The sequence below is a fragment of the Oculina patagonica genome, unplaced genomic scaffold (assembly GCF_052425735.1).
Source record: "Oculina patagonica isolate OP01 unplaced genomic scaffold, crgOcupat unplaced4, whole genome shotgun sequence".
Taxonomy (NCBI): domain Eukaryota; kingdom Metazoa; phylum Cnidaria; class Anthozoa; order Scleractinia; family Oculinidae; genus Oculina; species Oculina patagonica.
In genome coordinates, this window is record NW_027558254.1 from 266,226 (window position 1) to 280,588 (window position 14,363).

General features: G+C 37.4%; 1 pseudogene; it reads left to right on the top strand.

Annotated features, from left to right (window-relative positions):
* Positions 1–3,085: 3,085 nt before the first annotated feature.
* Positions 3,086–3,651, top strand: LOC144640664 (uncharacterized; annotated as a pseudogene).
* Positions 3,652–14,363: the final 10,712 nt, after the last annotated feature.

Here is a 14,363-nt window from a genome sequence, read left to right on the forward strand (position 1 = left end):
GGAGAGAACGTCTTTGCAGAGGTGATTCTCTGATCGATGATCTTTGAAATGTAACTTCAAAATGTAAGCACCAACCAAGCAGATAGCAGCTTTTGTTGTCATTTTTACATTTCAGACGCTTTATAACCAGTGTTAGCCAAAAACGGAGTCTTTCAGAGAGGCACTTTTGCAACTGCATGAACCGAGGGGAGTGAATCGAGGAAAGGAACGCGAATTTCACGCTAAAACGTTGAAAGAGTACATATCGGGCAGTCTTTTGAAGAAGGTTTACAGAAACAAAATTGGAAAGCTAAACTGCCGTGGCAAGACTTTTGAAAAATCATCAACTGCTCGGGATCACATACACAGTGATCATAAGGACAAGGGAAAGAAGGCGTACTGTGCGCCAAATGCTTTAATTTGAAACTTTGGTAAGAGTTTATAGCAGTTTATTATGACTTGTTATCCACTGTATCAAACACAGTATACTTCCTTCCATTGCACCTGGCTGGAAGATAGGGCCAGGTTATCGTACATCATTGGCATATATTAAGCACCAACCAAGCAGATTGCAGCATTTGTATTAATATGTTAGTAGAGTTTTACTTATAAACAGTATTGTATGTAAAAGGATGCAGTGTAAAGAAGAGTTCTGGTTTCTTATCGTATGTATATTTTTGGCATTCAGACGCTTTATAACCTGTTGGCCAGAGACGGGCACTTTCAGAGAGGCACTTTTGCAACCACCTGAACCGAGGGGAGTGAATTGAGGAAAGGAACGTGGTTTTCACGCTAAAACGTTGAAAGAGTACATATCGGGCAGTCTTTTGAAGAAGGTTTACAGAAACAAAATTGGAAAGCTAAACTGCTGTGGCAAGACTTTTGAAATGCTTTAATCAGAAAATTTAGTAAGAGGTTATAGCCGTTTATTATGACTTGTTATCCTCTGTATCAAACACAGGTTTTCTCCTTCCATTGCAGCTGGCTGGAAGATAGGGCCAGATTATTGTACATACATGTAATTGGCATATAAGAAGCACCAACCAAGCAGATTGCAGCATTTGTATTAGTGTACTAGTATGTATATTTTTGTCATTTTTACATTTCAGACGCTTTATAACCAATGTTAGCTAAAATCGGAGGCTTTCAGAGAGGCACTTTTGCAACTGCCTGAACCAAGGGGAGTGAATTGAGGAAAGGAACGTGAATTTCACGCTAAAACATTGAAAGAGTACATATCGGGCAGTCTTTTGAAGAAGGTTTACAGAAACAAAATTGGAAAGCTAAACTGCCGTGGCAAGACTTGAAATATCATCAACTGCTCGGGATCACACATACAGTGATCATAAGAACAAGGGAAAGAAGGCGTACTGTGCGCCAAATGTTTTAATTTGAAACTTTGGTAAGAATTTATAGCAGTTTATTATGACTTGTTATCCACTGTATCAAACACAGTATACTTCCTTCCATTGCACCTGGCTGGAAGATAGGGCCAGGTTATCGTACATCATCAAAGACAAATCGAGCGGATTTTACAAGAATCCGGGGGAGACTATAATGAAGTAGTAGAGTACTTACATGTAACCTTTCCTAACGTGCAAAGGGGCATATCTTTAAGAAGTGTCAAAAGGTATTGCCAGTTGCAGAACATCAGGCAGAGGTTCAGACGGTAAATTTGTCCGTCGGACAGCGAAAAGGTTAGTAAACTGATTTAAACCTCTTAAAGTAGTCAAGGACATTATTTTGGAAGAGTCTAAAGCAAAGGACTCTTAATTGCTGAGTATGTACTTAGTAACCACAACCTTGATGGACTATATGCTGGACTGTTTTCGATAACTTGATGCAAGGCCATCCAGTTTACTGTTGAAATTTGAAAGTTTGAAAGAACAAAAAGCTATATCTGTATTAATAGCTATGTTTTTCCTGAATGCAATAGAGAGCATTGTATTTCAGGATAGTTCTTTAAAATTCATGTTATTGTCAGCAACTTTGTAATTTAATTAATCCATATTAATTTGCATCAATTTTATTGACTTAGATGCAAAAGCAGATGATATCTTTGTTGTTACAATAAAACATTACCAGAGAGTATGCCAAAATTCAAGCTTTCTCTCTCTCTATATATATGTACATTACACTAATTTCCCAAAAGAGGGAAAATGGTTAGAAACCAAATTTGTTTACATACAAATCCAAACATGTATTTAGTAGCAAATACTAGTGTGGTTTTGTTACTTTGCACATTGGGTTCTGTTAAAATCCATGTTCAGGAAAAGGAAAATCCCAGTATGTTGACCTGTTACCATAAAATCCAAATAAGGTTTTGTTTATTTTCAAGTGTGATGTTCTTACACAAGGAAATCCATGTTTGGTATCTTAAGAATCCAAATTGGTATTAAGACAAAATCTATGTTTGGAAAACTTGTACTATTTCCATGTTTGTAAAATAGTCCATTTCCACACAAATTCCATACAATATCCATATAAAATTCCAAATGGGAAATTTGCCAATTTTTCCAGTATAACTGCCTTTATCCCACAAACAAGCAACCAACCTACTGTTTCCACATCCACAACTGACCCTAGCTGCAACAATACAAATGTTCATGGTGTATGGATCTGGTTCTTTGCCTGACTGGCTGGATTCATTATGCATACCACGGAACATTGACAACCTTCAGCAGATACAAGTCCTTTGGGAGGTTGGTACAGTCAACTGTCCCCCTCTCCATAGGTGAAGTGTCCATAAGACAATTTTTCATAGTTTTTGAGTTCACAAATGGTGGAACTGACCTAGAGAAGTTTGAATTTCAATCAATGTCCGAAGCTTGGAGCATATTGCAACAGACAGCACTTGGACTGGCCGTGGCCGAAAAAGCACTTGAGTTTGAACACTGTGATCTCCATGCTGGGGAAATGTTCTGGTTCGAAGGACGAAGAAGAATTTATCGAAAGCATACTGGATGGGGGACCCTGGATCCTAGTCAGGATATCAGTTTTCATCTCGGTCATGTGATTCAGTTTTTTGTTCTTGTCTTCGTTGCAACAGCTTTTCTTCATTTAATTGTTACTAAAAATTAGCGTTTAATTTGCCACCTATCAAGATATGCCACCAACATTGAGGGCTACACAGAACCTTTTGGCCCACAACGCAACGCAGCGCAATGAGGAAGTCACGAAAACGTTTGCGAAACAAGTATGAAAGAACTGAGGATTGTCGTGAGTCATCCAGTAGTTTGTGCCATAAATCCCCACCGTGAAAGGAACGCCGCTCGAAGTCGAAGTCCTCTAACTGTTTGGAATGGAATCATGGAATCACCAGACAGCACTCCATAGTGGGCTAAAAAGCTCCTGAATGCTCACCAAAAGAGCGAGGAACGTCTACACCTCGAGAAAGAGCTGAAGTCACGGCCGGCTACGGAGCGATCACGCGAAAAGTGACCACAACCTGACTTCAAATATAATTGTAACAAGATCCAGTACGAGCTAAACATGAAAGTGCTCGATCAACTAGACACCGCTGCTTCTTCCAGCGATGAAACAGTGCGGAACCAAGCCTTGGAGGAAGGTAGGAAACTTGTTAAGGAGAGGAACAAACACATTCAGTAAGCAGAAAAGTAAGGCTGGGAGGCTGTCGATTGTTATGTTCAGGAGCCGTACGGAAACTTGTAAAAGATGATGGCACATTTTCCAAGAAATGTCCCTAAGGGTTTTGCATCATATCTCACTACTTCAACATAGCCAAGTGTAAGGGAGTAATTCCACTTCTTTCTCTACAATTAACCTCTGGGAATGTTAGAAAATTAAATACTGTGTATCTGCACTTTTCTCACTAAGTTCATGGAAAGTAAGAACTTAATAGTAAGAACAGGAAAACATCAAGGTCCCCATCACTATTCATGACCATAGAGGTTCAAACGGGAAATTTGTCCGTCGGAGTACGAAATGTCAGTAAACTGATTAAAACCTTTTCTTACAGACACATTTCTATAACGGACAATTTCCAATATCCCGACAAAATTCCCTTGCAGGGAAACCTCAGTCAATTTAACAAGGTGCGAAGGGAATGGTGAAAATCGTTTATCGAGGATTCGTAAGATCGAAAATTTAGATATAATAAATTTGAAAAAGTAATCAAAATGTTCTTTATATCGAGGTACATGCATCTCAATCATTGTTTTTCGCACTCTTAAATGTAACTCCAAAATGTTAGAGATAACAGTACACCTTATTCCAATAGGGTTGTTATTGAAAACAATAAAAAGGCAAGTATTTTATAACAACAAGGACATTTTAATTGGAGGAAAACCGTTCTTCAATAGAGAGTGGTATTCGAAAGGAGTACGGGTGATCAGAGATCTCCTATGTGAGGATGGAAGCTTTCTTTCTAATAATAGCAGCTTTCGGAATAAATTTGGCTTAAATAAAACTAACTTTATAGAGTTTTATCAAGTAATTTCTGCCATTCCAAATTTTTTGTTATCAAAGGGGAGGACACAAAATTCCACCCCAGCACAAAATTACAACGACCTTACATCTTTTCAATTAGGCAATGGGACTGAGTTAAATCTTTTTAATGCAAAAGCAAGAGACTTTTTATATACCTAAACGATGGGAAAACGTTGTAAAATTTAATGATCAACAGTGGAACAACACCTACAATTCAATCCGAAAAAATTTAATATGCAAAGAAAACAGCCTAAAGGAATACCATTTTAAATTTATTTATTATTATTTTTAACATGTACTATTGTAATTTGTACCTCTACTTCTTATCAGTTACCATGTATTTTTTATTATTATTACGGTAATATTTTTCGTTCTCGTTGATGATATAACTATTTGTATGTTTTGTTTTTATGTTAATATTGTTGATGTTTGTAAATGTTGATTTCAATAAAACATGATAATAATCGTTGCAAGAGCCGTTTTTGTCTCTGTAATGTGGAGCGTGCGCAATAGAGTCATAGTAGCCAGATTTTGGCTACACTTGAGTGGAGTTTTCCAGAGACAGTCACGTGCAAATGACAAGAGCTCTGAGGTCGAGAATGTGATGGCGGCTATCGCCAAATTGAACGAAAAAAAGAATATTGAGAAAATATTGCAAAAGCCTGACGGCAACCTAAACAAGGTATTAGACTATTTAATTGACAAATAGCCCCAGATACAAAGGGGCATATCCTTGAGAAGCTTAAAAAGGTACTGCGAAGAAGAAAACATTAAGGTCCCGGTCGTCATCTATGACGATAGAGATTACGGACACCTCTAAATGACGGACAATTTTCGATGTCCCGACAAAATTCCCTTACAGTGAAAGCTCAGACGATTTAACAAAGTGCCAAGGGAATGGCCATGATGAAAATCGTTCGTTATATCAAGGGTTCGTTTTAACGAAAATTTAGTTATAAAATACAGTACCGCCTGGAATCATATGCACATTGGCACGCGTGAAGCTCGAGGGCAGAACGCGTGTATTGCACGCGGGAGGGACGAGACGAAACCGCGCGGTTCACGAACGAAACCCGCGCGGTTCACGAATGAAAACCGAGGTCAGAAATTCATTTCGGTCAAATGGACGAAAGGCCGACACAAAAGGATCTGTCGGCTATTGTTGTTTTTATTGTTTTCGTTTCAATGGATTTTTTCTCACATTTACAACTTGCTTACACCGTATTCAGCAATGAAATGCAAATTTCTTTCAAACAGTTTTTATGGGATTACTGGTAAATTTTGTTGAACTTCAAGATCTTCACGGGTTCGTATTGAATGTTCCGTGCGTGCTAGCATGAGAAGCTTTTGAGTCGAAACTTGTCGCTTCGCGAAAGAATTAATTTTTTTCAAAAATGCAAAACGTGAATGAAAAAATCGAAATTAATGAGGCCTGTAAAAGCACTTCTCTCGATTCATTCATCCGAAAATGAAGGAAGCGAAAATCTTTTTGCAGCCGCGCCAAGGATTTCTTATCTTCAAATGATCTGACAGATCGGCGCCCGTGTATAAATAAAGGTCGCAAAGGTCACGCTTGTCATGTTTTCTTGCAATGTCTAGTTATGAAAACGAACGTATTTAAAGTCTGTTACTTAACAAGGCGAGCGTTTATTAAGATCGAATAAAAGTTTCACAGAAGATTAAGAAATCAATGAAATTTATTTGCAGGGAATGTGTTCTCTTTCGAGCGACAAATGCCGACAATTGTCGGCTTCCAATCCACCAAAAGTTCATTTGCCGTTCAACTAGATTTTTGCCGATAAGAATTATTTCGCGTCGATCAGAATAGCTATTTTCGGTCAGTTCTAAATTTGACGTTGGGTTAGTGATTTTCGGCTCGATGGTAGTCAGAAACAACTACAAAGAACATGAATCCTGTCTCGCCTTTCCAGACATTCGGAATGCTGGTAAACAACTCGATGAATAAACTTGTCATTTCGCAGCTTTTCGGCAATTGACAAATTGTGTTTTCTGCAACAACTTCCCGACAGTTCTTCCTTCGATCTCCAACCCATCTACATCTTGTAATTCACTGGCCGTTTCAGAAATTTTCCTTCCCTTCTTTAAGAGTCCTTAAGAAGAACAAAATTTTTCGCGCGCGACCAAGCTGAGCAAAGTTGATCGTTTTCTGAGAAGTGTCAAGCAACGCGTGCTATTCGATAACATAACATTGCCACGTGAATGAACGAGCGCTTGCATTGCACGTTTAGATTTTGTATTTTTTTAAAATCTCATATCTTGTGCCGATAATTTTCCTTCTTAGGGTTTGATCTTTTTTATTTTTAATTGTAAAACTTTTGTGACATCGTGCAGAAAACTACCTAAAATATGTTGGTCGAATGAATATGCAAAAATTCAACTGGATGTGCCGGTCCGGCAGTCTCTGATTCAAAAAATTGCAAAGGGACAAGAAAACCGGTAAGAAAATGAATTTGAGTGCAAGCAGGCGAAATAATATTTACTTGTCTAATAAAAACAGAACAAATAAGACAACGCGAGGACAAGTACGCGTCAACATATGTTTAACTATGCAAATCTTGAATGAAATTAATCGAAGCGTGAACAGCAAACAACTTTTGATGGATTTTCGATTTAAAACTCGTCAACTCAGTTTGTAGCTGCGATTTAAAGTGCATTTAAAACAGGGCAAGAAATAATCCTGTGATATTTCGATGTTTAGGCGAATATTAAAAACGTTCTCTTCAATGTCGCACGTTTTTCGCAGGCGGCGGGATCAAAATGTTATTCCGGGTTATTCCGCTGATTTTTTGGACGAACCAGCGTTCTCTTTTGCTTGTTGTGGTTTCCGATCAAATCTCTTGGGTGACGGTGTCAAAAACCTAACAATGAAGAGCAACAATAAAGCTAACAAAGGCAATTAAAAGCACGAAGACGCGGCTTTGAAGAACGCGTGATTCCCTCGGTTTCGTCTCGGTTTCGTCTCGTGCTTCGTTCGTTCCTCCCGAGGTTGACGCACGGGCAAACCGCGTGCACTACCCGCGCGTCCACCTCGGGAAACCCGCGGCTGATGTGCATATGATTCCAGGCGGTACTGTAATATGAAAAAGTACCAAAATGTTCATTATATCGAGGTACATGCATCTCAATCATTGTTTTTCACACTCTTACGTTGCAATAGCCAGCATAAGTGATAACTGATCTGAACTTCTGTCAAAAATAACATTTTAGCTTAAATTTTTAATATTTACCGGTACATAGATATTGACATAATGTCTTTGAATTATTCGAAAGATATATAATAAAATTGCAGCCTACTTGTCCTTAGAACCAGATAAGGCAACATTTTTTTCTGGTAGCCATTATGGCATTGCACAACTTTATGGGGCGTGAGAGATGTTATGTGACAGTTTTCATGAACTCTCTTGGTCTTGCAACATCTTATCTTGACCTCCAACTTTTTTCAAAATGAGTCACAAGGAACCTTGGCTCAAAGTTTGCACTATTTGCACTAAATAATTTTCAAGAAAAAAATCAACAAGTAAAACCACATAGTTGCTCATTAGGAGGAAAGCCATTCAAGTGCCCAGTCTGAGTTTACCTGCAATCGTAAATGCAATTTAACCAGGCATGCGAGATTAATGCACAAGAAAGGTAAGTAGAAGCAAGGTTTTATATTGACTCTGATAATAAATCCCATTGCTCAGGAGAGAACGTCTTTGCAGAGGTGATTCTCTGATCGATGATCTTTGAAATGTAACTTCAAAATGTTACAGATTACAGTACCACTTATTCCAATAGGGTTATCGAAAACAATAAAAAGGCAAATAGAAGTTAATTGAACGCATGCTTAAAAAAATACTGGTAGATAGATTCTTATTAATTTTTTCTATGACAAGTCGACGTATTTTAAATTTATCATTCTGACCATTTTATTTTCACTTTTATCTTGTTTGCAACTCTGTCGCGGAAACAAGGAATTTATCTGCACTATTTGTAACAAGTCATTTACCAGCAAAATCAATTCGAAAAACACAAGCTTGTACACGTTGCGGAGAAACCATTCCAGTGCCCAGTCTGTGAGTTTACAAGCAATCGAAAATGCAATTTAACAAGGCACACAGGATTAAAGCACGGGCAGGAAAAGGGCAGATTTACTTTTTCAGTGATTTATTTGCTGCTTTAAACTTAAATCATTCATTTTATTTAAGACTTCATTCCTAGTAAGTATAATTGTTTTCTTTCCCTTATTTCCAGTTAGAGATGAGTGCATGTTTTATGTTTTCTGACACTTATATTGCTTCCTAGACTTGTTAGTTTTTTTAGTATTTAAGGAAGCCAACAATCTTTTAACTTTAAATTCTGATGTAAATTTCTCCTTACTGAATTATAACGATTGTTGGTTTTTTGTTGTCGTTTTTAGAAGAGTGGGATAATAGCTAAATCGTAGAAAAGCAAAATATGACAATTCTCTTAGACGTAACATTCTCCAGATTCTACAATTTTTCTGAATCTGGAACTTGCAGTTTGATTTTTATTTAAGGAAGCACACGGTTCACAGTTTCCGAAGGAAATCAGTGTGCAAAAGATTATTTCTTGAGCAAATGATAAAACGTTTATCAAACCTAAATACAGTTATATTTTACTTTGTCACGGCTCAAATAATTTATTGAATTGTTATGAACTTGATGGAACACGCTTCGCGTTAGTTTATTAACTATGGTCGAGTGAAAGCTACATGCAGCGAATTTCGCTGCTTCGAATTTCGATAAGTCATTGTTTGTCTACCTCGAAAATTAGCTCTTTCGAATTTCGCAGTCTCGAATTTTCGACGAATTTCGCGATTTTTTCACGTGGAGCGCAACGAAACATGTCTCGATAATTCGAAGAAATTTCGACGAAAATTCGGGAGAACAAAAAAACGAATTTCGACGAATTTGGTTTGCATTACTTTTGCACAGTACTGTATAGTCATTTGGCAAGATTAGTGCATGGGAAAGGTAATTAGGAAAAGGCCAAAAGATTTGCGTTTTTAATGATTAACTTGCTACTTTAATGTATCAGCCACCCTTCAGGACCGTCCGCGCCCGGATCGCTCCAGCGCTTTTGTTTTTAATACAAACCCCTACAAACCACACATTTTCTGAAAGCTTAATAGTTCCAGATTATGAATTATTCCTTTAAAAATGACGAAAACTTAAAATAAACGCAAAATTGAGACGTTTTTGCGAAAGTATATGTCTGTGTAAATCAAGCTCCAGGCCCGCCGAAAATAAGCGGAAGAAAACGATAAACATCGCGTTTGCCTCTTAACACCTTTCTCTAAAAAACCGTGTCTCAGATTTTTGACAAGTGCGTTTGTTCTTTTGTAATGCGCAGATGAAGTTAGGGGAGACGAATCATCGCCACTTCCTGTGGAAAAATATAAATTATTCGAAAACGAGAAAAGAAAACAAAAATCGCAGACACGGTTTTGGAGAAAAACTATCTGGCAATAAGCTGGCCAAATTTCAGCCAAATCGGTTCAGGGGCTGCCGACTTAGAGTTAAAAACGTACGTTCAACTTGTCGAAATTTTCTTTCCGAGAAAAAAGCGAAATATATTTTTTGCGGAGTCTTACCCATAATGGGATTATAACGCCTGGAACGTCAAGGTTGATGCTTACCAGGAAGGGTCATCCTTCTCTAACAATAGATGCTTGACAGGTTACATTAGCAGGCAAAACATTTACGCGGAACGTGGCGATATATTTTTATCTTCTGACCGGATACAAATCGAGGTTTATACAGTTTATAGAAAATTCAAAATTTTCGCTCCACATACGGAGCCGCATTTATGTTATATAATTTGACATGCTTCGAGTTTGGTTGTGTGCTGATTCATCGAAAGCGCGACAAAGCCGCTAACAAACGGCGATTGCTGCTGAAAGCCCAGCCTCGAAATAACGTTCGGTCAACACAAAAGAAAACAGGCTTGCCGAAATGAGACTAGTAGTTCTAGCTGGGTAAGAATAAATTTGATTTAAGGCTTACATATTTTCAGACAACAAATATCGTCGATTGTAAACCCTAAATGTTTCACAAGGCAGGCCGTATCCACTGTCACTGTCGTTTTATTTCAATATTTACCGGTATGCGTGTCTGTTTCCATTGAACAGTAGCGCGTCTTCTATTCAGTGTGACCACTTTCTTGATCTTCAACCGGTTCTTCAACATGAATTTACGATCGGCTTTCATTTGTTGGCGCGGAAACCGACTGCCCGCATTCGGCGCTTTACCGCTTGTTCTTGCAAATATGTTCTTGCGTGAACAATGGATCTGGGATTTCGTGACGCGTTGACAGGACATCTCAACGGGCAATTAACATAATTAACCTTGCAAAAACTTTATCGCGCAATAACTTCGCGCAGAAATAAGATTTTTTTGTGAACTTTTTTGTAAAAGAACGCCCTTGAAGAGCTTTATCTGAACATCACAAAATCTCAAATTTAGAAAAACTGCACCTTTTAACGGTGGCTGATACCTTAAACTTTACTAAATCAGCTTATTGAAGACTACATTTTTGTATAATTGTACATGTAGTTACATGCATTTACCCCAAGACTTGAGAAATGTTTTGATTTAATTAGTTTTGTATTTTTCCAACCCAATTATTGTTACTGACTTGTTTGCTCTTTAATTATTTTAAGAGCCTTAACCAACTCCCCCCCCCCCACCTTAAACATTAATTTTCTGTTGAGTGTGTTTGTTTAAAGTAAAATAAAGATTGTTGTAAAGAGAAAGACCAAGAAAATAAAGAAGATAAGACAACAGGGAATAGTCATTCCAGTGCGCCAATTGTGAACATCATTTAACTTACCCATTACATGAACAGTGTCAATGTATTTTATTTTGTGATTTTACTAAAATTACCACGAGGAAGACCATGAAAAAGGTCTCAAAGATGGAAGGTACAGCTGTACTTACACGTAGAAGGTTAAGTCATTGGGAAACAGCCATACCAGGGCCTAAATTAGAAACAGCAGTATTAATTACCCGTTATTTGGACAATATACAAAATGAACGTGTATTTAAATAAATTGTGTTGGCCATTTCATGATTATATTTTTAACATTTGTTTTTGTTCTAATTTTGAAATTATAGAGAGTGAAATGAAAGAAAATAAAAATTACTAAAAAGAAGACCAAGAAGAAAGATCAGAGCCATCAATCAAAGAGATAAGCACAATGCTAATCCACCATGACAAAAAACTACTTCTTTAAATCATATTTGTTAGCACAAGTTTTCTACAGCCCCAGGTGTATTGTGTCAAACTTTTTTGCGTCAATGAAGTGTTGTGAATGGCTGTGGTATAATGGGCAGGACTAACTCTAAATAGGTAAGAAATAGAGGAACCAGGTCCTCAATAAGACATGACTGTAGCAAAGCTGCAAATAGAGTGAATGGCTGAAAGTTTGGGTGATTAAGGATTAAGAAAGAACAGCAGCAAAACATGAGGGACCATCTGCCAACCATGATAATTAGCAAGCTGGATAAGTCCTTAAAAGGAATAACTTGCATACAGAAATTGCACTTATCAATGTGATTTATTAAAATATTTTAATTAACTTAATGACCACTGAAGTGGTGAACGAAGTCAGCAATTTGTGTAATTTTACTTTTGCTTCCTTTTGTTAAAAGGATGTACATGTAGACAGAGAAGTTTGTGAGGAGCTGTTCTCTTGGTTGTCCATTAGGTTTTTTTTGAATACATATGCTTTTTATGTTAAATAAAGTCAGTTGTTATTGTTGTCCATTGTCTCACAATTATGTAACTTGGAACTGAGCTTTCATGATGCCATACTATAAACTAACTATTTAGGTTAAAAGACTGGTCTGGCATGGTGTTACACATTCATACCCACATCACATCCACTCTGGTTCAATGGCAGTTATTTGTTATACAAATGTAAGTCTTTGCTCAATGCTGTAACACATTGTACTTGTGCATCAGATCACCGGAAAATTTTCTAACTCGTTTTTCTTGTTAAATAACCCAAAACTAAGATTGTTTTTAAAATAATTATTTATTTTGTGTTTTAGTCAAAACGTGATGCACCTAAAAAGAGAAAATCCAGTACAGTCACTACCCCAGCACAAAAAAGAATAGAGAGCCAACTAGAACCCACCACCACCATCTCCAGAGAATGATGAAAACAATTTTCATCCCTCAATTCCTTCACAGGATGTGAAACATGAAGATGCGTAGCCAGCCCAGGTGCCAGCCCTTGATGGGATGTGCACACCATCATCAGCTTATGTGATGGGCATTTGTTCTGGCAATAGCTTGCTTGAAAGCACACCGACAATTTTAAGGGTCAAAAGTACCCTGGTTGAAAGCACACCAGTTTCAACAGCCAAAAGTACCTTCCCTGAAAGCCCACCACTTTTAACAACCAAAAGAGCCTTGGTTGAAAGCACACCAGTTTCAATGGCCGAAAGCTGTAAAGATTGCACAGGACTACTGTAGTACTGGACTTGGACTGTAAAATTCTCCTTCCATAAACATTGAAATGTCTCTGGCATGAATTAAAAAAAAAAATTCAGTTTCATGTATTTCAGTCGTGTAGCCTTTTATTAGATGTTCCAGGCATCTGAAAGTGCAACAGAGTTGCCAGGCCTGCTTGTGTCAGCCTTAATAAGATATTAATTAAAAATTAATTTATTGATTTTTCTTCAGTAAGACATCTTGAAGATACAACCTATCAGCATACAAAACGCTGCATGTATATCCATTCAAGGGTTGGGAATGCATGCATTATAGTGCAATTTTCAAACATGGCTGATTTTGGCTGTTTCATGAGCCAAGAGAACATGTTTTGCTGTGTTTTGGCTTATATGTCTCATTATGAAAGCAAAACAAGATCAAAGTGATTATAAATGTAGTTTAAACATAAAAGGCATTGTGTGTCAAAGTCTGTGGCAAAATTAAAAACTTAAATCTGCTTAATTTAATTGACTGAGTGCATAGTTAACAGCAAATACTTTGTTATATATGTAGGCAGCAAAATTGCTGGTTTCCAGCACATTTTAACTGGACTGCGTACAAGTATGATGGTGCCTGGTGGATGATCTCCATAAAGGCAAACAAAGGAAAAACCCAGAAATAAAGAAACAGAACAGAACATAGCTGTAAATGATCAGTTTTGATCCAAGTGTTTTTAAACCAATATTTGTGGAGCTTGGAGGGTTGTACTGCAGCATGTGAGACAATTGCAGTGTTCAATACTGGCACTACTGCTTCAGCTGTCACCATGGGGTTGTGTTTGGTGGACCTGGAGTAAACATCTTAAGCAGCAGGATAAATCAAGGAGCAGTAGCAAGTACTACAACTGAAGGCAAAAATCTATGCTTGTCAGCATAGAGAATTGAGGTTGAGTTCTCACCAGACAGATGTTTGGCAACAAAGACAAAGGGAAGAAGCCAAGTTCTGAAGGGCGATAGTCAGTCAACACTGGTCACACGGGTTGGACTAACATTACTTTGCTTTGCAACAGTTTGAATTCTCTAAGGAAAGAACAATTAACTCCACTCTGATAATCTTATTTCACTTAAGCCCCAATAATTACAAAAGGCAATAGCATTGCTAACAGTTTTCTTGACTGTACCCTTTGAAATACTGATATGAAATGTTACAGCAAATAGGTGTCTTAGATGCCTTTATACAAAGGCGCTGTCACCGAACCATTTGCTTGTATTTAATGCTTTATTTTCTGAACTATTGCAACAATCCAGTTGAATTCATTGAGGCTCTAAAAATCAATAGAATGTTATCTTTTTCATTTACTTTATTTTAGTAAATGTTGGTGATGATAAAACTATTTTATTCCTATGCATTTTTTCTATTTCTATTTTGTTTGTTTGTTAGGAAGATGTCAGGTAGAAGCAAACGGTTGACCC